The sequence below is a fragment of the Phyllostomus discolor genome, chromosome 5 (genome assembly GCF_004126475.2).
Source record: "Phyllostomus discolor isolate MPI-MPIP mPhyDis1 chromosome 5, mPhyDis1.pri.v3, whole genome shotgun sequence".
Lineage (NCBI taxonomy): Eukaryota > Metazoa > Chordata > Mammalia > Chiroptera > Phyllostomidae > Phyllostomus > Phyllostomus discolor.
This window is the reverse complement of record NC_040907.2, coordinates 144,554,756-144,580,844: the sequence shown is the minus strand read 5'-3', so window position 1 is coordinate 144,580,844 and position 26,089 is coordinate 144,554,756. Positions and strand designations below refer to the sequence as shown.

Sequence of the window (26,089 nt, the reverse complement as noted above, 5' to 3'; positions counted from 1 at the left end):
GGAGAGAAACATCTCTGTGTAAGAGAAACATTGATCAGTTGCCTTTCACATGACACCAAAGAGGGACCAGACTGCAACTCAGGCATGTACCCAGATTGGGAATCAAACTGGCAACCTTTTACTTTGTAAGAGGATGCCCAACGAGCTGAGCCATGCTGGTCAGCACAAGAATCATCTTTGAGGTCTCCTTTTCCTTCCCCACCCTAATATAGTTCATAAATATATGTGTTGTACTTTGTCATTATAAGTAAAATAAATACTCTTTTCATCGCCCAGACCATACCATACCCTCCCAGTTCATCTCCTGAATCAGACCCTTTCCCCTCTAGACCATTCTTTATAGAATGACCAAACTAACCTTTTCAAAATTGAAATGATCATGTCACTCCCTGGCTTACAACCCTTTAATGACTTTTTAGAATAAAATTGTATGTATTACCTTCTTAGAGAAAATTTCCCAACTATTTTATTTCAAGTGGGTCCCTTTTTATTAACCGGCTCAATTCTTATTTCATACATACTACCAGTAGCAATTATCGCATTTCTCTGGTGGTATTATCATTGTTGTTCCCCCACCTGCTAAAATGTAAGTTCTATGACTACAAGAACTACATTTCTCTTGGTCATTGATGCACCCTCAATGACTCCTCAAGTACATGAAGATCAAAAACTATTTGTTGAATAACGAATGAAGGCGGATGTGTCTGGGAGGTTGTGGGGAGGGGGTTTCCAGGGGGAGACCATTCGGGCAGATGACCAGGAGTGAGTGGGGAGGGATGGGCCAAAGCAAGATCCTACAAGGTTTAGCTAAGTTACTGACTTGAGTCCTTATTCTAGGAGAAATGAGAAACCACTCAACTGGAGGATGCTCTTGAACCAGTTATGAAGCTGTTGTAGCCATCCTAGTAAGACAGGATGATAATGTGGACTTGGGAGATGGCAGAGCAGATGTAGAAAATTGGATTTCAGAGGTATCTTTTCTACATTTTTTTATTTCAACACCAGCTACTGAGTTTTCCTGTAGAAAAATAGAGTCAACTTGATTGGAAGATGCTCAAGATTTACTTCCCATTCAAAATAACTTCATCTCTGCCCTTGAAGTGAGCATAAAATGAAAAGATTGAGTTACCTCAAGCTGATCTCCTATCCTGGTCAGTCTCTACCTGTAGCAATAGCTAACTTTGTATGTGCCAGATACTATTCTGAGCACTTTATACTCATTTAATTCTAACAGTAACTCTATGAGGTATTTTGCTATTATCTCCATTTAACAGAGGAGGAAACTGAGGCATGGAGCAATTCAGGAATAGTAAAGGTATCTACTACATGGAGGTGTTAAGCAGTTTAAATCCTGTAATATTTGTAAAGTACTTATAAAAGTACCTAGCCCATGTTAAATAATAACTTCTTAAATTTGTATAAAAAATAGAGAGGGGAACTGGAATTGAAATCTGGTTCCAGAGTCTGTGTGACTCACCACTGCATTCTACTGCCTCTCAACATGTGGACCTGGCACCCGTCACACCACCTTGGCTGCGCCCGTCTCGTCGAAGTGTGGACCCAACAAACCCTGAAATTCTATTAAAAGGCTGAAGACTGAGCCCTGGCTGCTGTGGCTGACTTGGTGGGGTGTTGTCCCGCAAAGGGAAGGGTCACCCATCTGATTCCTGGTCAGGGCACGTGCCCAGGTTGTGGGTTCCATCCTGTTAGGGTTCTTGCAAGAGGCAACCGAAAGATGTTTCTCTCTCATGTCAATGTTTCTCACTCTTTCTTCCTCCCTCCCTTTCCCTCTCTCTAGAGACAGATAAATAAAATCTAAAAAAGGGAAGAAGATTGAATATGTAGCTCCTGCTGCAAAGCCACCTCCAAAAGCAGGAATAACATAGCTACTTTCTCAATCCAAAAACTGAGTATATAGATTACAAAGGTTTGTATAACAGGTTTAACAAATATTTGTCAAGCATCTACCATGTGGCAGATGTTTCTGTCCTTATGAAGCTTTCAGTCTAGCCCTGGCTGGTGTGACTCAGTGGATTGAGTGCCAGCCTATGAACCAAGAGGTCACCGGTTCAATTCCCACTCAGGGCAAATGCCTGGGTTGCAGGCCAGGTCCCCAGTAGGGGGTGTGCAAGAGGCAACCACATATTGATGTTTCTCTCCCTCACTTTCTCCCTCCCTTCCCCTCTCTCTAAAAATAAATAAATACAATATTTTTTTTAATTTAAAGGAAAAAAAGCCTTCAGTCTAAAGTAGCCTTTCTCAATCTGGGTTTCCCAGAGAGAATTAACCCCTAATTCCTTAAGGCACCCGTAGCATGTAATATATCAATTTCTCTTCTGTGCATCCAGAAAGGTACTAGTTCTTACTATCTTAAAAAAATAGTCACACAAATAATTTTTTATGTCTTATGGCTTATATGGGAAACCCGCCACATAATTACACACTTTTAGTTCTCGTTCACTTCGTGGCCCCAGTGTAAGTGGAGTGACTCTCCTGTGTAGCTGCCTTCAAAACAAGGACTTGGTTCCTTTTATGTGGTTATCTGCAGTATTGACCTTGTGGAAGGGAAAGAGAGGGATTGAATAATCATACAGTGGGGTTTATTACTAGGTAGGCCTGGAAGTGGTGTACACTACTGCTGCTCATATTCCTTAGGAACCCAGGCATGCAGCCCTAATCTAACTGCAAGGGAGAATGGGAAATGTGTTTTTTCTGTGCATTGAGGAAGAGCATATAGCCACTCTCTATCACATAGCTAATAATTGATTAGTCCAGCAACTAGCAGATTCAAGGGCTGTTATTGGGAGATACTAAAAATTAAATAATCCAGAAGATAAAATGGAAATTGACTGTAATTGGAATAAATATTACATAATCTGATTTGATAAAATAGGATTTAACTACCTTATTGGATTATGTACAAATAACCTGAAAGAAATCTTATAAGAAGTTTACCTGTGGGTATTAACCAACATCTTTTTTAAAAGTTAGTATTCTTAAAAATCATTCTAGTTACACTAAAAAAATAATCAGCGTTGCTACCATTACCGTCTGGGCTATTTGCAGGGGCCTCTCTTTTCACCTAATGACAAGTGCTCGAGTGAGGAACTTTTGTTTAAGATTTTATTTATTTTCAGTGAAAGGGGAAAGGTTGGAGAAAGAGAAAGAGAGAAAAATCAATGTGTGAGAAAAACGTCAACTGGTCACCTCTCGCACACTCCCAGCCAGGGCCCCAGCCTGCATCTGAGGTGTGTGCCCTGACCTGGAATCCAGCCAGTGATCTTTCAGCTTGCAGGACGATGCCCAACTCACTGAGCCACACCAGTCAGGGTTAGGATGAGTATCTTTAAAATAGCTGAAAAGAATTGCTTCCTTAAAAAGTTTTTTTGTGCTGTCTTTGCTTTGCTACCATTGAACTCTCTCAAAAGCATTGCATTTTTTTTTTTTTTTTGGATAGTAGTCCAAAAGAGAGAGAGGCACAGTCACTCCCACTGCCCTTCTAACTTAATTCAGAATATCCCAACGCTGGGCAAAATACCCTGGTTCTAAAGCAACACTTTGCCCTTAATGGAAATATGTATAAAGAAGACAAGCATTAGGTAGATTTTTATGCGCTTTGGCTAATTTTTCAAAGGGGCTTCCCCAAAACCAATTGTTCGAATTATTGTTCCTTTTATGGTCAGTAAGGAGAATTTACCCCTTGGGACAATACACGTAGAAGATTCCGGAGAAGTGAGGGTATACCTTTCTTTTAGTAATGAACTATAGAAATGATCCCTGAAAGTACAGCCTTTACACCTTTTTTTCATAAAGTAAGAGAATGGACTATAATGAAGGGAAAGGTGGGAATACAAAATGTGTGCTCTAAGCAGAGGAAAGAATATGTTGAAGTAACAGATGGGTGGGGAGCAGGCAGTTAAGCAGGCTACATAGTCAAATACACGGGTGGATTCCTGGCTCTGTCACTTTAAAGCTTGTGACATTGGGCAAGCTCAACAGACCTTTCTGAGTGTGATGTTTCTTAAGTGCCAGTTTCTCTTAGGTACAGGAGATACCCAATAAATGGCAGTTATATTACAATGTAACAGGAGAGCCCAATGTAGAAAAATAGTAGAGTGATCTAGCCCCAACCTAACAAATATAATCTCTTCCTCTCCTAAGGGAAAGAATCCTCACTGGATTTTATGCATATCTTGTGTGTATTTGCTAGATTTTAGACCCATTTGGAATTATAGGAACTGTGCTTCACTCATTTTTGTAAGTCCCTTAGCCCAAAGGATTGCTCTTGAACTAACAGGAAAGGAGAGAGAGACTTGGGACTGCATCAATAGTCTTCAGCCTTTCACAACAGTTCATGTTAGATGTTTGATGAAGAGCTAAGCAAATATAGGGATGATGAGAAAGAAAAGCTTGCTCTCCAAAAAGAATTCATAAAATAACACATAAAATAGGGCCCAAGCCACAGAAGCTTAAAAGTCAATCAAAATTCTAATGAATTCTCAGTTGAAGGAAATATTCTAGTAGAGTTCCCAAAATATACTTTAATTATGAGTCACAGTTGTGATGTACAATTTGTGGAAAAACAAATAGAAAACCTTTCAAATGAGTGGATATGCAGGGGAAATTTGTGGGAGTGTTTGGGATATATTTGAAATGAGCTGTTTTCTTTCATGTTTTTTTTTCTTTTTGATTGCTCATTGTGGGGCAATATGTGACTAGGCAGATAAGTACCAAACAGACAATTTGGTACAAAAAAGAACATCTATATTCATTCAATGACTATAAATTTAGCATCTCCACCCTCTTCTTGCCAAGACTTCTTCATGTTGTCCACCATGAAGCTCAGCTACTGACTGTGTCAGCCCAACAGCCAAGGGTGTGAGACTCTTTTGCTAGAAATACCCCAACTCAAATCTGGGCAGACAATACCCTTCCCAAAATTTCTTTGTCCAGTACAGTAAATTTCAGGAGACTTTTGTCCTGGCGACAAACTCCGAAAAGGACTGAGCAGGGGAGGGACGGTAAAGAAACCCCTTCTCCTCTCTGCTCAGATGTGCAGTTTCTGGCTCAGGGACCGGCTGTTATTTCCACTTGGAGTCTGGGTCTTGGGGACGCTTGCTAATGCTATGGGTTTATTCATTTTGTTGTTCTCAGACATTACACATATGCTATGAAAAAATGTTATTCTGAAGTGAAGAAAGACTAATGATTCACTTTTTTTTTTTAACACTATGCTTCTCTCTGCTTAGTCCTCAGACAGATCCTGGTAACAAGGGAATAAATAATTACTGACTTCCACCAGCAATTTGTGGATGTTTGTCAAGGATCTTTGAGCACTAAACTCTGACCTTTGCTAATGAAGCTGCCAACGTTTCTACATTGTGTATGAGACTCTGGGACAGGAATATTTTACTAAGACCTAAAATAAACAGCAGAGTGATTTATATGGTATTTGGTCTACAGAAAGACAGAAAAAGATACCACTCATGGTTCACAGAAGAGGCAGAGAGCTCAGGAGGCAGATGTATATACAACAGTTGTCTAGAAACAATAAAATCTTGCAATTGTCTTCCAGTCCAGCTTACTTGCAATGAGCTCATGCTGCTGACACAAAGTGTTTATGGGACCAATCAGAAAAGACGTCTCTTATAACTGATGCTTTAAAAAAAAGATTTTATTTATTTGCTTCTATAGGGAGGGGAAGAGAGGAAGGGTGAGAGGGAAAGAAACATCCATCAGTTGCCTCTCGTAGGTGCCCCAGCTGGGAACCATGGACCAAACCCCGCAACCTAGGCACATGCCCTAACCTGGAATCAAACCAACAACTATTGCTCTGGGGGTTGATGCCAACCGAGCCACACCATTCAGAGCCTGCTGCTTTCTTGTCTGCATCATAATGCACAGGTAAATTGCAAACACCTTTTTGACATCTTGGATACGGGCTTTTCCCAATCACTGCATATGTTATCTTGTGTGTGCCTATGGCATTTACACTACCAGGAACACTCAGTCTTTGCTTGTCATCTGTGAAATCTGTTGGTGCCTTTTGTCAGCCATTGTTAGGGTTTCTCTATGAATGTAGCAGCAGTACAGAGCTGTTTCATCGGCACTGTTCATTTGTTTAGGGAAAGAAGAGGTTGGGGACATCTTGGCAAATTTATCAATATAATTTCAGCAGTTTCAAAATAAGCTTTTTCACCACAGATCTGAAGATATTTGATCCCTCCCCGACTGGTGTGGCTGCGTGAGTTGGGCTTCATCCCACAAACTGAAAGGTCACTTGTTTTATTCCTGCTCTGGGAGAGGCAACCAATAATTCTCCCCTTCTCTTTCTCCCTCCCTCCTCCTCTCTCTAAAAATAAATAAATAAAATCTTTTAAAAAACAAAAAAGATACTTGATCCCATGAGTCTTTTTAAATTTCTGGAGCCAGCCTTCTGAATATTCACACTCACCTACCCTCAATGTTCCGTTGTGAGGTGGTACTTCATTATAGTTTTAATTTGCATCTTTCTGCTGATTAGAGATGTTGAGGGGTGGGGGCTGGGTGGAGGGGAGCAACACGGGAGGTAGGGGTTTGGGGGACATCTGTAATAGTGTCAGCAATATAAAAAAAAGAATTGTGTACCTGAAACTTATATGTTGTTAACCTGTTACCCAAATAATTTTAAAAAAATGAAAAACAAATACATAAAAATAAAGTAACTATCCTTCAAAATAAGAAACAAACCAAAAAAAGGAAGTGGTGAGCAGAGGATGTGGAGCATATGAAAAATAAATTTCCAATAAATACACCTGCCACCAAAATTAAGAGACTGATCCGAAGTCCCACAGGAGTAAGAGGCAGAGCTATGCACTCCACCTAAGTGGAGCACACAGTGAAGGTCAGCCTCCACTATTGCAGGGCAGTGATCCTGGACAGCGGGGAGCGGCAGCTGCAGGTCTCAGCTGAGAACGGCCTCGTGACCCCTGTGGTGGAGATCACAAGTGGATGAGATCAAGGGACTGGAGTTTGCAATCCAAACCTAGGACTCTCTCACCTACAGGGGAACATTCCATAGTTTTAAACTGGATAAACACAATGTGTTCCAGGACAGAATCTAAATTATTCTAATCTTGGAATTTCCACTTGGTTTATGCTTATGCAAACCTGTGCTTGCTGGAAACAGGATGACAACTCTATTAAGAGCCTATAGCCCTGAACGGCGTGGCTCGGTTGGGCACCAACCCTCAATGTGGAAGGTACCCGGTTTGATTCCCAGTCAGGGCACATGCCTGGGTACAGGTTTGGTCCCTGGTCAGGGTGCGTATGAGAGGTAAACAATTGATGTTTCTCTCCCTCTCTTTCTCCCTCCCTTCCCCTTTCTCTCTCTAAAAATTAAAAAAAAAAAATCTTTTTTAAGAGCATTTAAATGAAACAAACCCAGGCATTTTCTCAAATTGTAATACATGCATTATGTAAGGGAGAGGTAAAATAAGAATGACTTTTCACATATAGATGGGCTTTCAGGGGATTTTTGTATTATATCTTTTTGAATGATAACTTCATATTTCCAGGTGGAAAACTTTTAACCCTGTTTCAGACAACCAAGAATTTCATTTCATTTTAAATCAATTTACTTCCAATGCTAATAGGCACTTTTTGTTACTACTCAGAAGTAAAATTTTAAATAGCTAAGGAGTTAAATTACTGAGAAAACTGACCCAGCTCTTAAATTTAGTTCTATCATTATTTATATGTTTACAGTAATATTTTTATATTGATCTCAACTGTCAAAACATGTTAAAAATAAAAAAGCAGGAATGGGGGAGGGGGCACAAGTCCTCTGAACAGTTTAAATGGGGATGATTATGTCCCACTTTTCATAAGTGAGAACTTTGGACCCACTTGTGCTTACCACAGTTCACTTTTCCCTCACTAAACATTTTAGATAATATTGTATAAATTATGAAAAAAATCCACCCTGGCTGGCATAGCTCAGTGGATTGAGCGCGGGCTGGGAACCAAAGTGTTGCAGGTTCGATTCCCAGTCAGGGTACATGCCTGGGTTGCAGGCCATGACCCCCAGCAACCACATATTGATGTTTCTCTCTCTCCCTCCCTTCCCTCTCTAAAAATAAATAAATAAAATCTTTTTTAAAAAATCCAAGAAAATTGAGAGTACAAAGAAAAACTCTCTTGATGACCTACCACCCAAAGAAGACCACTGTTAACCTTTTCATCTCTTTCATTTGTCGGGGGGTGGGGTTCATTTCATACAAACATGTTTCAAATTTCCACTGTGGTTACTATTGCCTATTTCTTTTATAGTCAGGGTCGACATTGCATTCCCTCTTTTCTTTTTTACTTATTATTATAGAATAAGCCTTCCCACCTTTATAAAAGGGGCTCTTCAGGAGCCTCCTTAATGGCTGTCTAATAATCTGTCATGTGGCCACATTATAATTCACTTACCGTATTTTTCAGACTACAAGATGAACCTAGGTTTTAGAGGAGGAAAATAGGAAAAAAAATTTTGAAGCAAAAATATGGTAAAATATTTAATAACATAAATAACATAATATTTCACCAATGTAAATGTAAACAGAACTCAATGGCAACATTAACAACCATTATCCCTCCCAAATTTGGGAGGGGGGCGTTCGTATTATAGTCCAAAAAATACGATAGTTCCCTATTATTGGACACAGAGGGGTCATCTTCCAGGAAATCTTTTTTTCTGGATCCCATGCTCTGCCTCTCAAGCTGACACTGGTGTATGTGGCCAAGTGCCAGGGGTTTCTACTTCCACAGGATAAATATCTTCTTAGAGTAGTCAATTTTTCATAAAATTAAAAGAGGAGATTCATTCTAAAATAAATCCAACCTACACATACTATGAAATGGAGCTATCAATATGCATGAATTTTTAAGATAAAGCAGAAAAAGGATTTTAAAAATTAAATGAAATGTGGTTGGAGAGAAAATGGTTTTGTTGACATATTTGTGAATTATAGGTGCAGCCTGCATTGGTAGGACTGTGTGATTGTCATTCGTAATACTTAATTTTATATCTTTTGGAAGTATACATCTATAAGAAAGCAGTGCCATGTGAATACATTAAAAAAAAACAAACCAAACCAAACCTTTCTTTGCTTTCGTTGAAGAATTTCCAGGACTCAGTATCTGCTCCCCTGTTCCATGTTAAGTATGTCTATCCTTGGCTTGTATTTTATATAATAAAACAAGCAATCAGCTCTTTACTCTTGATCATGTTGGCATTATTTTTCCTATTTTTCTTTTGCATTATTTGAAGTGAGTTTTATTTCTTTTCTGTACCTATTTCTTTTTTGTGGGAGACATTTATGTTTAAAATGGATTTATGAAGGAACTTTTATGACCCATTTTTTCTCAAAATTAAAAAAATGTATTGTGATAAAAAAAAACACATAACATGAAACTATCCACCTTAATAGTTTTAAGTATGCAGCTCAGTAGTGTTAAGTATATTTACATTGTTCTGAAAGACATCTTCAGCACCTTTTCCTATTACAAATCTGACAGCCTATACCCAGTAGAGAACCACTTTTCTTTTCCCCTCCTCCTAACCACTGGTAACCTCCATTCTACTTCCTTTTTCTATGAATTTGACTACTTTAGATACCTCATAAAAAATGGAATCACATATTTGTCTTTTTGTGATTGTCTTGGTTTACTTAGCATAATGTCCTCAAGGTTAATTCATGCTATAGCTTGTGACAGGATTTCCTTCATTTTTACTAAGTTTTGTCAGATCATTCATCTGTTGCTGGATATTTGAGTTGTTTCTACCTCTTGGTTATTGTGAATAATGCCGCTATGACCAAGGGTATGCAAATATGTCTTTGAGATCCTGTTTTCAGTTTCTTTGGATATATGCCCAGCAGTGGGATTGCTGGATCATATGATGGTTCTATTTTTAAGCTTGTGAGGAACTTCCATACTATTTCCCATAGCAGTATAACACTTTTTAAAAAGAAGAAATGGCAAACAAATATCCAGCTTGTAGAGGATTATGTTGGATCAACACCTTAGATTTGCAACAGGAATTCACTTCTTCAGCTTCCACTGCCCCCACTCCTTTCCCTGACCAAACCCTGATTTTTGTTCAGGTGTTTACTCTTCCTGCAGAAGGCTCATGACTCAAAGGAATTTAACCTCAACATCAGCTTTGGGAGTGTGTCTTGCGTACTTTAAACCACTCATGGTAATCCCACCAGCTTGCCACTGAATGGTGTAGGAACTCAGACTTCAGCCATTTAGGGTACAGCTTTCCTTTGCGGGGTTACCTCTTATTGGCAGAGGAGTGGGCATATGACCTAAGTTGGCCCAAGGGAACTCAAGGGAAATGTTTCTGTAGCACAGTTGAGTGAAAGGTTTTCTTTTTCTCTTGTAGAACATGAATACAAACAGTATGTCCCCATTTCTCCTCTAAACCATTTATTAACAATGAGGACCCTAATCAGGAGACAAAACTGATACACAAATGATGACTAAAGCAAGAGAATATCAAAGAAATAGAGTGAAGCCCTTATGCTATTGGACCTGGAGCCCTTCTGAACTCCAGACTGCATGCTAATAAACTTACTCATTGTTTAAACTAGTTTGAGCTGGGTTTTCAGTTATGTGCAGCCCAAAGTATCCTATCTGATGTTACTCTCCTCTGCTGTTCAGACCTTTGGGGAAAAGTTTGAGAATTACCTATCTATCTTACAACCTGAGGTCTAACAACTGCTCTGGTTGTACTTCCTTTTCACACGTTGGCTGGTCAATGTAGTCTTCCCACAACCAGCCGAGGGACATGACATCTCAGAACATTTTAAAATCCAAGAGAAGGTTTCCATTCTATTGTTGAAGGTTGGATGAAGAAAGTGGTTATTCCTCCTATAAGGAGATGGCCTGTGACTAGACCTAACCTACAGGAGGAGAGGTTGTACCTAGGTGGTGGCTTTGGAGAGGATGGGATACACAGCTACTGCTAGCCAATCCTGTATTTTTATGTGAATTAGAAAAAAAAAGTGTTTTTCCCAAGACATTTTACTTCCATATGATGGTAAACTGCTATAATACATACATTGATTTTGTTAGCACAAAACATTCTTTCATTTGCCAGAAAATTGTCATAATGAATAGACAAGTCTATGCTATCTAGGGTATAAATAGCTCTCTCTTTGGTCTGGCACCACTGAGCATGGTGCCATCTGGACAAAGGAATGTGGCAGCTTATTAGAGAGAGACAGAACACAGAATGCAGAGCAGATGAGAAAGCTGGTAATGTACTTACAGTACTTTCAGGTCAGCCACAATTTTGACAGGTAAACAACTTTAACAGGTAGACTGGGGATATCAGCTTTTATTTTTAACTTTTCATTTTAAAATAATTTCAGGCTTAAAAAAATAAAACAAAATTCACCACCCAAACCCAAAATCTGTTCTCATATATCCTTTACTCAGCTTTTCAAATGTTTACAACTTACATAATGATACTAAATTATGAAAATCAGGGAATTAACTTTGATACTATACTATTAACTAATATACAAATCTTACTCAAATTTCTGTCTCACTTTTTTTTTATGGTCCTGGATCCAATCCAGGATCACACATACATTTAACTCAAAAGTTTTTTTAGTCTCCTTCAATTTAAGTTCTCCAATGTTTCTTTGTCCTTTATGACATTAATACTTTTAGAGAGTACTGACCAGTTACTTTGCAGAAAGTTTTTCAAATTGGGTATTTTTTTTTTATGTTTTTATTTTTTAATATACTTTATTGATTATGATATTACAGTTGTCCCATTTTTTGTCCTTTTATCCCCCTCTGCCCTGCCCTCCTCCCACCTGCATCCCCTCCCCCCCAGTTCATGTCCATGGGTCATACATATAAGTTCTTTGGCTTACACCTTTCCCATACTATTCTTAACCTCCCCCTGTCTATTTTGTACCTACCATTTGTGCTTCTTATTCTCTGTACTTCCCTGCCGTTCTTCCCCTCCCCCTCCCCACTGATAATCCTCCAAATGATCTCGATTTTTGTGATTCTGTTCCTGTTCTAGTTGTTTGCTTAGTTTATTTTTGTGTTTTTAGGTTCAGTTGTTGATAGTTGTGAGTTTGTTGTCATTTTACTGTTCATAGTTTTTTATCTTCTTTTCCTTAGATAAGTCCCTTTAATATTTCATATAAGGGCTTGGTGATGGTGAACTCCTTTAACTTGACCTTATCTGGGAACTGCTTTATTTGCCCTTCCATTCTAAATGATAGCTTTCCTGGATAGAGTAATCCTGGATGTAGGTCCTTGCCTTTCATGACTTCAAATACTTCTTTCCAACCCCTTCTTGACTGTAAGGTTTCTTTTCAGAAATCAGTTGATAGTCTTATGGGCACTCCTTTGTAGGTAACTGTTTCCTTTTCTCGTGCTGCTTTTAAGATTCTCTCCTACTTCAATCTTGGGTAATGTAATTATGATGTGTCTTGGTGTGTGCTTCCTTGGGTCCAACTTGTTTGGGATTCTCAAAGCTTCCTGGACTTCCTGGAAGTCTATTTCATTTCACCAGATTGGGAAAGTTCTCCTTCATTATTTTTTCAAATCAGTTTTCAATGTTTTGGTCTTCCTTTTCTCCTTCTGGCACTACTATGATTCTGATATTGGAACAATTAAAGTTGTCCTGGAAGTTCCTAAGCCTCTTCTCATATTTTCAAATTCTTGTTTTTTCATTCTGTTCTGGTTGAATGTTTATTTCTTCCTTCTGTTCCAAATCATTGATTTGAGTCCCGGTTTCTTTCCCTTCATTATTGCTTCCCTGTATATTTTTCTTGATTTCACTTTGCATAGCCTGCATTTCTTCCTCTATTTTGTGACCACACTCAACCATTTCTGTGAGCATCCTGATTACCAGTGTTTTGAACCCTGCAGCTGATAGGTTGGCCATGTCCTCCTCACTTATTTCTTTTTCTGGAGTATTAATCTGTTCTTCCATTTGGGCCTTTTTTTTTTTTTTGGTCTCGGTGTTCCTGTTACAGAGTAAGGGGCAGAGCCTTAGGTATTCACCAGGGTGGGGCAACCCATATCACTTCATTGTGGTGCTGTACGTGGGGGAGGAGTCCCAAAGAGAACAATGCTGCTAGCTGGACTCTCTGCCGACTTCCAGTCCCTTCCCCCACTACCCACAAGCAAATTGGGTGCTTGTAGCACTGCTTCCTGGGTGGGTGGGTTTGTGTCCATTCTAGGACCCTGTGTGTCTCTCCAGTGAACTCTCCTGTGAGGCTGGGAGTTTCTTCTGGCACTGTAACCCCCATAGATTTTTTCAGTCAGAGGTTTTGGGCTTTATTTCCCACTCTGGAACCCTGAGTTGCTTGGTCTGTGTCACTCCCCAGTTGTTCCTCCTGGTTTATACACATAAAAATGTGGGACTGCCTGCTCCACCAGCTGCAGCCTTGCTGCAAGTCCTTGCCACCAGGCTACGCAGCTCTGCCCCTCCTACCAGTCTGGATGCATGTTTCTTTAACTCCTTGGTTGTCAGACTTCCATACAGTTTGATTTTCTGTCAGTTCTGGTTGTTTTTGTTTCTAAATTTGTCATTGTCCCCCTTTTGGTTGTGGGAGGAGGCACAGTGTATCCACCTACACCTCCATCTTGGCCAGAAGTTGACATCAAATTGGGTGTTTTTGATGTCCTCATGATTACATTTAGATTATGTATTTTTTGGCAAGAATAGACAACAGTGATACTGTGCCTTTCTCAGTGCATTTCAGAAGTCATATGATTTTTTTTAATTTTATTGAATTTATTCAGGTGACATTGGTTAATAAAATTATATTGGTTTCAGGTATACAATTCATAATATATCATCTGTATATTGTATAATGTGTTTACCACCCAAAGTCAAGTCTCCTTCCATCACCATTTATCCCCCTGCTACCTACCTACCCCAACCTCCTTTCCCTCTTGTAATTACCATACTGCTGTCTGTGTCTATGAGGGGATTTTAACGGTCTTTTTTTTTTTGCCTAATCTTTTCACCATTTTCACTGAGCTCACCTATCCCCCTGCCCTCTGAGAGCCATCAGCCTGTTTCCTGTATCTATGAGTCTGTTTCTATTTTGTTTGTTAGTTTACCTAGTTCATTCAATTCCATATATGAGTGAAATCATATGATATTTGTCTTTCTCTGACTGGCTTATTTCACTTAGCCTTCATGCATGCTGTTGCAAAAGATAAGATTTCCTTCTTTTTTACAGATGAATAGCATTGCTTTCTGTGTACATACCACATCTTTTTTTATCTACTCATCTACCGATGGGCACTTGGCCTGCTTCCAAATCTTGGTTATGTAAACAACACTGCAATGAACAAGAGGCGTATGTATTCTTCCAAATTGGTTGTTTGGGTTTCTTTGGATATATATTCCCAGAAGTGGAATCACTAAGTCATAAGGAGTTTTTTGAGGAAACGCCATACTGTTTTCCACAGTGGCTGTACCAGTCTGCATTCCCACATCCCTTTCTCAACACCCTTGCTAACACCTATTTGTTGACTTATTGATGATAGCCATTCCGATAGGTATGAGGTGATATCTCATTGTGGTTTTTATTTGCAGTTCTCTGATGATTAATGACATTGAACATCTTTTCATGTGTCTATTGGTCATCTGTGTGTCCCCTTTGGAGAATCATCTACTCAGATCCTTTGCCCACTTCTTAATTGGATTGTTTATTTATTTGGTATTAAGTTCTTTATAAAATTTTAAACCTTTTTTTTGTTTGTTGATTTTAGAGAGAGAAAAAAACATTGATTCATTGTTCCACTTATCTAGGTATTCATTGGTTGCTTCTTGTATGTGCCCTGACCAGAGATTGAACCTGCAACCTTGGTGTATCAGGAGGATGCTCTAACTACTTGAGCTACACAACCAGGCCCATAGTTCTTTACAAAATTTGGATAGTAACCCCTTATCAGATATATCATCGGTGAATATGTTCTCCCATTCAGTGGGTTGTGTTTTCATTTTTTGATGGTTTCCTTTGCTGTACCAAAACTTTTTAATTAGATGTAGTTACATTTGTTTATTTTTTCTTTTGCATTCCCTGCCCAAGGAGCTATATGAGAAATATTGCTACAAGAAATGTTCAAACCCTGGCTGGTGTGGCTTAGTGGATTGACTGCCAGCCTGCAAACCAAAGTGTCACCAGTTTGATTCCCAGTCAGGGCACATGCCTGGGTTCAGGTCATGTCCTCATTAGGGGGCATGTGAGAGGCAACCACATATTGATGTTTCTCTCCCTCACTTTCTCCCTCCCTTCCCTTCTTTTTAAAAATAAATAAAAATAAAATCTTAAAAAAAGAAATGTTCAAGATTTTACTGCCTATATTTTCTTCTAGGATTTTTATAGTTTAAGTCTAACATTTAAGTCTTTAATCCATTTTGAGTTTATTATTGTGTATAGAGTAAGAAGGTGGTCTAGTTTAATTTTTTTTGCATATATCTGTCCAATTTTCCCAACCCCATTTATTGAATAAATTACCTTCAGCCTATTTGCCTCCTCTGTGGAATATTAATTGACCATAAAGGTGTGTATTTATTTAAAGGCTCTCTATTCTGTTCAACTGATGTATAGGTTGGCTTTTATGCCTGTACCATGCTGTTTTGATTACTATGGCATTGTAGTATAGTTTGATACCAGGTAGCATGATTCCTCTAACTTTGTTCTTCTTTCTCAAGATTATTGTTGCTATTTGGGGTCTTTTGTGACTCCATATAAATTTTTGGAATATTTTTTCTAGCTCTGTGAAATATGCCATTGGTATCTTATTAGGAATTGCATTGAATCTACAGATTGCTTTGGGTAGTGTGGACATTCAAATGCTGTTACTTCTTTCTATTCATGAATGCAGTATATGCTTCCACTTACTTGTATCTTCTTCAGTTTCTTTCTTCAGTGTCTTATAATTTTTTAATTACAGATCTTTTACATCCTCAGTTAAAGAGTAATGTGATGTAACTATGTCTAATTACTAGTGAAGTTAACTATGATTATTAGATTATAGTCATATGTACCTGATTTCTCCACTGTCACTCCTATTTTCTTCATAATTAACAAATATCTTCTGTGAAGATACTGTGAAAATATGCATAAATCCTGTTAGTCATCAGACTTTGTGCCACTAATTTTACATACATTAATGATTCTTACCTCCAAAAATTATTATTCTAGTTTTGGCCAAATGCTGAGACCAAGATTTGAACTTCAGAATAAGTTTGGAAAGGCTCCCCAGAAGTAGGTGAGACACATCTTGCACTCTGAGTATAATCTGGTGACTAAGAGCAGGAGTTTTGCAATCAGAAAGATCCAAATTCAAATACTGTCTCCATTGTGTATTAGCTGTATGACCTCAAGCAAATTAACTTCTCTGAGCATCAGTTGCCACTTTGACAAAGTAGGAATTATGGAGTCTGCCTTATAGAGATTTTATGATGAATAAAATAAACATAAAGCACTTTGTACTTTATGTGTGTCTGTGTGTCTTAACTGTGTGTCTGACACACAGTTAATGCTTAGTAAATTGTAGCTAGTATTGTAATAAAAATGGTTATTGTTATTGTAGTAATATTCAGCAAGAAGAAAACCCAAAATTACTTTCTTGACATAGTTACTTATGTAAAAAAGTCCTTTCTTCCTTTAAAAAAATTTTTTAGCCTTTTATAAAATCTACCTGGGAAGAATATGCTTCTGATGTACCAATTAAATGGGAAAGAAACCAGAATGGACATACACCCCCACCCCATGTGCCCAGCGTTTTGGATATGATGACAAAAGAGAGAGACTAGATGAGATAAAAGTTAATGTAAATATAATATCTAGGATTATTAATCCCTTCCACAGATAGTGCTGGGAGTTTTTTATAACCCAGTAGCTGATTTTTTTAAAGCTGAATTTTTTATTCAAAGCAGTAGAACTCTGCTGCATATGTAAATGTAAATGCACCCAGCTTAAAAAAAGAAATCTCTATTTCCCAAGTGTCCTTGCAACCAAGACTGGATAATATGGCCAATAAGCAAAAGTCTGCTAGGTGTGACAGCTATGAAAACTACTGAATTTTATAAAAGAGACATACTTTTACATGCTGGCACATGCCTTTTAGCCTTCACTCTCCTCCCTTCTTCCTGCTTTGAACTCAAAAGCAATGCTTGTAGATGCAGAAGCCACCTTGTAACCTAAGGGCTAAAAGCCACACATTAAAGATGATAAAGCAGGAAGATAAAAGGATCCTGGTTTCTTGTGCAGCTGTTAATCTCTTTTTATAAGTGAGGAAGCTGAGACTCTAAGCAGATTATCCACGGTCACTTAGCTCTCAAGCAGTGAAGCTGGGATTCGAATCTATGTTTGTGTGACTCCAAAGACATCTATTTTCTAGAGTACAAAGCTTCCCGAAAGGATGAGCATAGTTAAAACCTTTTCACATTTACACTTCGTGATGGACAAAGGTTAGTGTGAGAGGTGAAACAAAGTGACAAGAGAGCCACAAGTCTCACTCCCATATTAACAACTCCAGCCTGACCAACAGAAATGACCAGGTCGTTATCTGGCACTTCATCTTTTACTCACACGAGTAAAAAAGGTTTCAGCAGTGATATGCAACTTGTGCTGAGTGTCACCAAGAATTTGCCACCCAAAGAGCACATCCAAAACATCATGGCTTAAGGCAGAGGTCACAAAAGATGGCAGATATGTTTTAACTAGCTGGCATGTTTAATAAATTGCTCAAACTGATAAATATCATGCAACAATTAAGATTTCTTATGGCTCTTATAAAACTCTGGATTTGGCAACAGTTACCTGGAACTACCCCTCCGGAGCACCACCCCATTCCATACTGCTTCTCTGACGCCAAGCCAGAGCATCTATCTCTGTCTATCATCAGGTTTGTTCTATTGCTCTTAAAGAAATATTTATCTCTATCAAATAGTTGATCTCCTTCTCAAACAAAAGTGGATGGATATCTGGCTATTTCTTATACTTGGCCCACTTAAGGCAAAATTTCTGCTACCTGCTAGTAGCCTCAGAATTTGGAAGAACACTCACACATGTGCTTTGTAAATCTGTTTGCAGATCAACAGCCTGTCTAGCTCATTCATACTACCCTTAGGTCACAGATGTTACTTTTGCCTTCACAACAACCACTGCAGTATTACCACTGGCATGGGCGTGGGAGAGGTTAGGTGACTTTTCTGAGATCTTATTCATAATTGCTATGTTAGAATTTTGACTGCTGTTCTTGTTTACAAAGCTGTTGTCTCAGAGAACTATTTTTCAGAAAATGAGAAGAGGTAGAACAGGTAGGCCAATGGTCCTCTGACTCACCTAATTGTGACCTTGCATTATCAATGCTTCTTTGCTACCTTTTTCCTTATCATGATAAAATGAGCTAATATTGTTGAACACAGTGTGCCAGGCAGTATGCTAAGGGCTTTACTGACTAATCAGCCCATGCTGTGGTGGAACTGTACCGTCATACCCTTAGTAGTTTTATTTTGGGGTGCTTGGGCCCAGCTATGGCCGTGAAGGCCTCAGAGCAGGAGCATGCAGTCAAGTTGGATTTTCAGTGAACGTCACTAATCAACATAATGAAGAACAGGACAATACAGTTAATGGTACGAGACAGCATGGTATTCAATGCAACTTTTCACTTTCCAGGGAAAGTTCCCTCAAGGTACAATGGAATCCATGGTTTCAGGACACAGCACTGTACACCCACGTGCATACCCATGTGCATGCCTGTACTGGTTAATAAATCATCATAACAACACTCTGAAGTCTGTTGGGGGATAAATTTTTAAAAGTTGAATTATGATTCACATACAAATATAAAATGAACATGTGTGTGATTTTATTTAACATATCAATTAATGATGAATTCAATAAGATGTTACAACCAGTTCAAATGAGAAGCCAAAGAGCAGACAGATAAATTTACCCATCAGAATGCTAAGATGAACTTATTTTACAGGTGCAAAACTGATGTACAGTCAAAGGACAATAATCAATTACACACCACTAGACACAATTACATGATATTTACGTGATATTAGTTCAAGCAATTTATTAGACATCCATGTCCTAGAATCATTGCATTACCCTGTTTTCTACAATTTATAGACCACAGACAACTCAAAGACAGTAAAATGCAGAGATAATTTGAATGGGTAAACTAGATAGAACACCCACCAATTTTTTTTATTCTTATTTCAAAGTATTTCACAATTTTTTGTCAGAAGTACTTCTATCATTATTCCCCTTTTACAAATAAGGAAGTTGTGCCCAAAAGAGGTTAAGTAAATTTTCCAAAGTCTCATAACCACTAAGTGGTGTAATCATATTTGGAAATATAACTGAATTTGGGAAAAAAATAACTCTGTTTATTAAATCAGTTTCCTTCTTGGATTCATTGTGGTTGAAAAATTCAATTCAAAGCAAGCAAGAATCAGAAAACATGAGGCTACTCTTTCTTCTTTTCCTCTTTATAGATATTATAAGCAGGCAGCCTGAATTCAGCCCAAGAAAATTTTTTTTACTTGCACAGTGTTTAAATTTTTTTTAATCTTAAAAATCAGTTACCTATTGCTCTGCAACATAATATCTTTAAACTCAGTGGCTTAAAGCAATAAACATATATTCTACTCAGTGTCTTAGTGTCTTGAGTTTTCAGACATGACGTTGGCTAGGGCTGTACCATTTGGAGGCTTGACTGGAGAATGGCTCACTCATGTAGCTGGCAAGGTGGTAACAGCTGCTGGTAGGAGATCTCAGTTACTCCCCATGTGGGCCTCTCTAAAATTTTTAAATATGTTTATTAATTTTAGAGGAAGGGAGAGAGAGAAAGAGAGAAACATCAATGTGAAAGAGAAACATCAATTGGTTGCCTCCCATACACACCCTACCTGGAGAATTGAGCCCCCAACCTTTTGGTATATAGGGTGATGCTCCAACCGAGCCACACTGGCCAGAGTCAATGTGGGCCTCTTCAAAGGCTGCTTGAGTGTCCTCGTTTCAGAGTGACTGCCTTCCCCCAGAGTGCCTAATCCCAGAGAAGGGGAGGCAGCCTTCCATATCCTTTACGGCCTAACCTCAGAAGTAGGTCGCATACCGTCAATTTTGCCATATTTTATTGGCCACTCAGACCAGCCCTGATGCAATGAATGCACTTTGTTAGATGGCTACACCAGGGCACAGATACTATGCAGACAGGACCATCCAAGACATTCTCTGACACTATCGCATGAACATTAAACATCATGAGATTTTATTTAAGAATCTAGATTTCTGACTTCTCTTGAAAAGTCAGACTTGGCAACCCTGGGTCTTCATTCCCACTTGACAACAGTTCACTGGAGTTCAATAGCTACTGCTCGCTTTGGAAAGAGCATGCTCTTCCAGCATTCATACTGGTTCCCTCTCAACTTATTCATGTAACCTACTTGGATCTTTCAACCTCTGTTTTGTGGTAAAGGTAATGTCCAAGATTTTCCTGTCTTTTGGCAGGTCTGGGAGGCAATTTAATAAATAACAGAAGGGGAAAATGCCAAATAAAGTAAAAAGTTTTTCTGGGAGCCCCATGTTTCCCTCAGTTGGATTGTATTATCATTCTTTCCTATTTTCCACCTGCCACTTGCATTTTCAATCTCTTTTGCTTTATGTGAGAATTACTGTGTCCATGAGACTGTGTTTGGGAGTTGCTAAGCATAACTCCTAGAGAAGCTTGGAGGTGGGAAAGGGAAGAATATTCCACATGATGACTTTTCATGGAGAGAAGGTACATAATCTTTTCAAGGCAGGGAATTGACATAAATGTCCTGGGACTCAAATATATGCCCTGGTGGTTTCATGATACAGGAGGCCAGGTAGGTGAAGGGAAGTACTCATGAGAAAGTGGGAAATGATGCCTTGGCCCTGCTTTAGGGGGGTTGTTGTTCCATCATTCTCTCCTATTTGTTCCTGTGCTCCTCCTGTCAATCAAAGTCAGTCAAGTTTTTAAGCTTGTCTAATAAACACCTATTGGGTTGACTTTCCAATACCTCCTTTCCCTTCTTCTGGTGGTTTATTTGAAGGAACTACATCTTGTATCTCTCAGTACAACCTCAGAGGGAGTTAACCCTGGCCTCTAGCTCTAGGGTTAAGCATGCGACACAGTCCTGGTAAGGGAAGCCTGAACTCCCTAGTTACATGGATCAGTTAAAGGACACTCATGACTCCACAGGACCATCAGAGCCAATCCCAAGGCTTTTTCTGAAACTACTGAAGTATGTGCCACTCACAGAGCTGGCTTCTGAAAAATCCTATGTGATCGTCCACGCTCTCTATCCTCTCCCAGCTGCTAGCTGGACATCTATGCTCAGAGAAACCGGGAGTCAGGCATTGAAGATGAGGGAGCTTCTGTTAGCTTAGGCTCTGCTTGACTGCATGATGCAGTTTCCTCTCAGCCCCCTTCTCCTACCTACATTGGGTTACAGAGTGAGAAATTAACTTCATCATGTCTTTGTCTTAAAACACCAAGATTTGGAAGTTCATTTTACAGATCTAGCATTACTACTATAATGAAAACACCCCAAATGGGACCTTAAAGTAGGGCATTAGGAAAACACAAATCTAAAATAAGTGATACTGGCTTAGCATGCCAGTGGTGGGAACAAAGGAAACTGACTGCAGAGGCAGAGAAGGTGGCAATCCATGCTGTGCAACAGCCAAACATTTGACAAAAATCCTCACTTGTAATAACATAAGAGTCAGCCATCTTCTCACTGATCTGTCAGCTCCAAGAGAAGCAGCTGGAAAGAATCAAACTGTCAGTGTACATTGGCTGCTATTGGTTGGTGACTTTAGGCAGTGTGCAGGAAGAAATAAAACAGGAAAATTACATAAATTTGAGGTCTCGAAGTCTCCTAGACCCCAAGTAGTAGGAAATAATATTGAGAAAACTGTAGCAGCAAAGGCCTGCTAGAGGACCACATTATGGCAAAGATGTCATTCAAGTTGTGGCCCTCCCACTCAATCCAGACAGCATCCAGGTGACTGCCATTAAGTTGAGAGAAACTTAAGGAAAAGGGGAAAAAAGACAAAGAAGACTGAGAAGCTATGTCTAGGACAGTATTTGGGGTACAGTTTGTGCCATAAGAACCGTGCAGAAGGAAATCAATGAGAAGCCTGTCAAGTTTATGAAGAAAGAGTATTTCTAAAGGAAACAAAGGCCTAAAACAACAAACAGCCTCAGGCTCATAGTTTTCCATATGAGGAAGCTGACTCTAAAACCTGCATAGCCCCAGAGATAACTGACTTCTCATCAACCACTTTGGGTATTGCCATGGAGAATAATCAACAAAAGGAAGTCCCAAAGAGTGGAACCAGGGAACAGAGAAAAGTATGGACAAAATAATTCCTATCATAGAGGGGAAACAGAATCCAATAAAAGACATTTCCCAAATGCCTCTTCTTTTTAGTTTATAACTTAATCAACCAAAAAATTACCACATGTGGACCAGATGGAGATGACTGAGCACCACCAGCTTTGATAATGTTCTGGGGGTTAGGGGTGGTGGTGGTGGAAGAGTTTAGTTCATCTGTGGAAGGAGGAGTGAAACAAAGTTATTGACCAGAAGGGCAGCTGAGACTGACCATGTATTTCCCAGGGTCATTTCTTTTTTCTTGTATGCATTAAGTCAAACTACATTTCTCAGCCTCTCTGGCAGTTAGGTAGGGGCCACATGATTGAGTTCTGGCCAGTGAGATGTGGACCAAGTTGATATACGTTGCTCCCAGGCCTATTGCCTAAAACGTGCCCACAACCCTCTGTGTGCTCTCTGTTCCTCGTCTGCTAGCTGGGTGTCAACATCCAGCGCAACGCTAGGTTCCCAAGTGACTGCCCGGAGCAGAAAGCCCCAGCTGTCCACATTCAACTCTTTGTGAGCTACAAATAAACATTTATTATGTGAAGCTACTCAGATTTTGGAGTTATTTATTACAGAAATTAGTGTTAATTATGCCAACTAATAAAATCTCCACTATACTAATTTAACATGCTAAATGTTGTGTGACAAATGGGCAACTAAATGTTTATTCAGGGATTCCAGACCTATTAAATACATTATTTCAGTTGTTAGATGATCACAGACCAGCTGATTTGATAAATAAATTGTAATTTTCTAAGGGTTGTATTTCTGACACGAATAGAATGGAATTCCTGGCCCAACCCGGAATGGAATAATGGATTTCCAGTCTAAATGTGCCTCAGGGGTGGGCTGTAAAGGGATGTAAAGTGAAGTGGTTAAAGCCTTCACATTGTTTCCAGGAATAGTCGTAGATCTAATCCTGAGTCAACAGAGCAGACTGTCTATCGCTCAAGGTCCAATCAGGAGAAGAGAAACCAACCTGGACGTACAAAGGGAGGGACTGTGGGTCTTTCTCCCTTCCCCTTTCTCTACAAATAAATAAATAAATAAATAAATAAATATTCTTTAAAAAAAGAAAAAGAAAAAAGAAAAGACAAAGTGGCGTAACTGGACCCCAGGAGTGAAGATCACCCAGTAAAAGACAGAATCAAGGATACCCCAGAAGAGCGGCAGCGGCTTGGAAGATGCCTCCCAAGGTAAAGAAGGGAGGAGAGGAGGATCCTGCCATTCCCTCACCAGTGCCTCCCATGGACTTCAGCCAGCAGGAAGACCGCAGGGACCTGAGAAAGACAGCCTGCAGGAGCCGGACCTCTGGCCTGACTGAGCACAGCAAGCGGACAGCAGGCAAAGGCTCTGAGCACACGTGAAAGTCGGGAACACAGACCCTGGTAAAAACAGGAAATGTAGAACATTATATTCTCAGTAGAGTCAAAGCTCAAGTCTTAGAGCAACTTAAAAGAGCATTGCAGTCAAAGATGGGATATTTTAAAACTTTTCTTGCTTCTCAGAGGCTCTGTTCTAGTTATTGTGATTTAAGGTATCACTTTTTTCATTTTTATTCCAGGTCATGGAAGACCAGCATGTGGGAGAACTTTTGTATTCTGTGAAAGTGTTGCTTCTCTCTCCTTCAGTTTTTGTAAGCAACTTTTAAGTATTTGAAAACTGCAGAGGCGACATGTGGAAGAGATTCTGCCTCATCTATGCAGCAGCCCTATGATACTGGACAAACCACTTAATCAGCCTCTGCAGGCCTATTTTCCTCATATATAAAATGGACACAGTATCTTATTTATCTCACTGGCTTCTTGAAATGGGCATAGTTTTCATTTTAATAAGACTATGTGAAAATATTGGTATACAAAAAAGCATTGTATAATGTTAAAACATTATACATATTAATATGCCTCCACATCCAGCTCTCTCCAAGTCTATCCTTTATTTTCTGGGTTAGCTTTCCTAAGATATAACCTAAATGCAATCAATTTCATCAATGTAAGTGCACAATTCAATGAGTTTTGGCCAATAAACAGAGCTTTGGCAATGTAAGAGTAGTGAGTCCCGACTTCTTGTTTTGCTCTTGAACCTGAACTAGCAGCCTCCTTCCCTAATAAGCTAATTCTGGCAAAATTTGGGGAGGCACTGCAGGGAGCCCAGGCTAGAGGCTATTCCTTCAGTCTTTCCATGCAGTTCCCTCTATTAATTCATTCAATGCTGACATGACCTAAAGTCACTTTTATTATTTGCAGCTACAGAACCTTCACTATTCAGAGGGACTTCTACCTGGAAAACAGGGAAGCAATATGACAAATCTGAACGCTCTGAATGCTGGGGCCCTAACATAAGACTCGCCCTACCACTGCTATCACGCTCAAAGGTTGTCACCAGCATCCCCCAAACACTGGGACTTTAGTTTTGGAGACATGAACACAAACACACACGCAGATTATACATACGATTTTCCCTCTTTCGCATGCTGAAATGCTCTTCCAAACTGCTTTACGTGACAGATCTCATCTCAATCTCTCAACCCTGTGGTACCAGCATCAATGAGGCTTCCTGAACTACCCCCATCTAAACTGCCCCCACTCTGTCATTCTCTATCCCTTTGCCTTGTTTATTTTTATGTCACTTAGTAAAGTCTATACTTATTTACTTGTACCTGCTTATTCCTTGTCATCTCCTGTCCATGCCCCTGAGAATGTATGCACCATGACAGGCGGGACTTTTCTGCCTGGATCATCACTGTAACCTTAGCACTTGAAACAGTAGCTTGCACATAGTGGCATCATTTAAAAATGTTCGTTGAACAGATATACAAAAGAGAGATGGCCATAGTAGAGATTGTTGTAGCTAAAACATTTTTAAAAAGTGGAAAAAAGACTCTTTCGGAAGAATCTAAGATGTTAGACTGCAAAAAAATTCAGTGAGAAATAAAGGGACCCAATAATTGTTATGGAAGGCAATGCTACGCAGACAGGGGAATAGTATAGCAGGTGTCTGCAGCCAAGGTGCAAAGTCTGCCGGTAACGGGATGAACACCACCTTTTGGGAGGCACTACAGCTAGGAATTGTGCAGTTTCTAGAGCCACCCAGACCTGAGTTCAAATGCCAGTTATACATTTTCTGCTGCGTGAACGTCAGCAAGTTCATGAACCTCTCAAACCTTCAGTTCCCTCATCTGCAATATGAGAATAATAACAGGACCCAGCTCACATGGCTACTGTGCCGATGAAAAAGGTGGCACTTAGGTGCTTGCGTTGGCAGCACATACACTGACGCTGGAAAGATACCGAGAATAGTGTGGCACCTGTGCAAGAATGACACGCAAATTTGTGAAGCATTCCATATTTTTTTTGACTGTGGGAGCAGGAGGTGGGGTGGGTGGAAGAGGGCAAAGGGGGAAAAATTGGGCAACTGTATTAGGATAACAATAAAAATGAAGATGGCACTTAGTGTGCTTAGTATGGTATATGGCATAGAAGGACTCAATAAATATTAGATAGTAACATAATTTTGCTAAACCCAGCTCCATTCCTAAAATTATGCTTGGGGTTACTCTGATCATAGCTTATTGAACTTCTAGGTAGCCATACTCCCCGACCTTCACCAAATCATAATTAGTAGGTGCTCAAA

At 39.4% G+C, this 26,089-nt stretch overlaps 1 protein-coding gene, 1 long non-coding RNA gene, 1 other non-coding gene and 1 pseudogene across 3 annotated transcripts in view; 2 read left to right on the top strand and 2 right to left on the bottom strand.

The window, feature by feature from the left end:
• KIF20B (kinesin family member 20B) overlaps positions 1–1,158 on the bottom strand; it is a 78,625-nt gene extending 77,467 nt beyond the window's left edge. Inside the window, exon 1 of the mRNA XM_036026980.1 lies at positions 1,130–1,158. The gene's annotated coding sequence lies outside the window, so the exon portion shown is untranslated. The remainder of the gene's footprint in view (positions 1–1,129) is intronic.
• LOC118500857 lies at positions 185–25,760 on the top strand. Its single transcript, XR_004903441.1, has 3 exons — positions 185–905; positions 24,021–25,253; positions 25,349–25,760. It is a non-coding gene; the product is annotated as an uncharacterized LOC118500857 (long non-coding RNA).
• Positions 3,696–3,793, bottom strand: LOC114498174 (annotated as a pseudogene).
• On the top strand, positions 25,705–25,808 carry LOC114498250. Its single transcript, XR_003684694.1, has one exon. It is a non-coding gene; the product is annotated as a U6 spliceosomal RNA (small nuclear RNA).
• The last annotated feature ends 281 nt before the right edge of the window (positions 25,809–26,089 follow it).